This window comes from Zonotrichia leucophrys, chromosome 2 (genome assembly GCF_028769735.1).
Source record: "Zonotrichia leucophrys gambelii isolate GWCS_2022_RI chromosome 2, RI_Zleu_2.0, whole genome shotgun sequence".
NCBI lineage: Eukaryota > Metazoa > Chordata > Aves > Passeriformes > Passerellidae > Zonotrichia > Zonotrichia leucophrys.
The window spans coordinates 63067074-63068895 of record NC_088171.1 but is presented as its reverse complement, the minus strand read 5'-3'; positions in this window follow the sequence as shown (position 1 = coordinate 63068895).

Sequence of the window (1822 nt, the reverse complement as noted above, 5' to 3'; positions counted from 1 at the left end):
TGCCCCTGTTGTGGTTGTTGGGTTTTTTTCCCTTTAAATTTAACTAGTAGCAAAGCCTACTATTTTATTAAGACTTCATTTTGGTATATTCTTACAGCTAGACAATTCCTCAGAAGTGTTGCTTTACAGCCTTCTCTAAGCTCTAAGTCCTAACTGCTATTCTTTGGACAAAATTCACTGCTTTCCCTTAGCCCTGTCATACTTGGTTAGCAGTTCAAAGTTTGTACCTGAGGATTGTTTTCCAAATGCCAACTCATTACACCTGATGGTGCTTTTGAAAAACAGTAGCTTCATTCAAAGAAAAACAAGCTAAATAGAAATGAAATGCTGTTTTTTAACATAATGTACAAATCAGCAGATTACATCATACTCTCTATAAAAATTACAATCCTTCAAAAAAAACCCGGAGGGTATGTTTTTCCTTTTGGCCTAGTTGTCTACCACTTAGGTGAGAAGTAAGTGAAATAGGGCAGTGCAGTGAATGAGGTCAGGTGAAAGGGCAAGGCAAGTTACATCATACAAACATCCTCTTACACTCAGAAACTCGGGAGATCATCTGGTAGCAAAGCTGCTGCTTGGAACAGGGCCAGCATGGAGCTGGTTACTTGGGCTCCTGCCAGATGTTTGATGTCCAAACACCTCAACCAATGAGGATTCCCCTGCTCCTCCAGGCCCCATTTCTGTCACCACCCACATGGTGAAACTTCTTCCCCTAACAAATAACTGCAGAGCCCCTGGGGGCACCTTGGGCCTGTTGCCTCCCATCCTGTCTCTGTGCGCCTCCAAGCAGAGCCTGGCCCTGCCTTCCCCATACTCTCCCATTTGGGAGGTGCAGGCTGCAGGATGATCCCCCTTCACCCATCTCTTCTGCAGCCTGAACGGGCCCAGCTCTCTCTGCCTTCCCTCCTCCAGCCTGTGCTCCAGCCCCCTCACCATCTTGGTGCCCTCCACTGGACTCACTCCATGATGTCCGTGCCTGCCCACAGCTGGACCCTGCTGCCAGGGCCAGCTCACAGGTGCAGAGCAGGGTGCCAGTCCCTGCCCTGAGCCAGCAGCCCCACGTTGGCTGCAAGAGCCCTGAGTGCAGTCAGTGCTCCTTATCAGGAGTGCCCACTGCTGAATGGCCTCCGTGAGCTGTCGGCAAGAACTGTCTGCCCCTGGCCAGGCCCTTTTTGGGAAATGTGCTTGGCATGACAACCCTGTCTCAACCCTCACTGTTCAGTGGAGATACTCTCTCCCAGAAAAAGGATGCTGCTTCTGCTTCTGTTAACCTGTATGAGATGCCTGTCAGCCCCTTTCTTCTGCAAACCAAGAATACATCTTTAGACCTGTAACTTCCAGCATCTTGGTTTAATAAATACTTCTGAGTCCAAAGGCAGGAGAAACATTTCTTTGCAGAAGGAAAACAACACAGAGTATTGATTTTACTACATTTCTTACTGCAAGTTTTTAGACAGTATTCTGGTATCTTACAGATTTTTCCATTCTTCTCCCTAAATAAAATCCACCAGAAGTAATTTCAGGGAGGTTTTCATCTAGTCCAGTTTAAGCTACTCTATTATAGTCAGCTTTCTCATTTGGAAACACGGCAGATTAGATCTGCCCAAGTGGTCCTGAGCCACCCTCTCTCTGAAACAGAAGAGCTAATAATAAACTTTACTTGAATCACTACCGTGACACCCAGGGGTTTATTTCTCCAGATTAAGTACTGGCCTCCAAAAAGGTCATTTTCAAGTACAGCTGAGCAGTGGCTAATATAAACTCAGACAATTCTTAGATCTTGGTTTGGCACGTGCCTTGTAACAGCATAACATATAAAGAA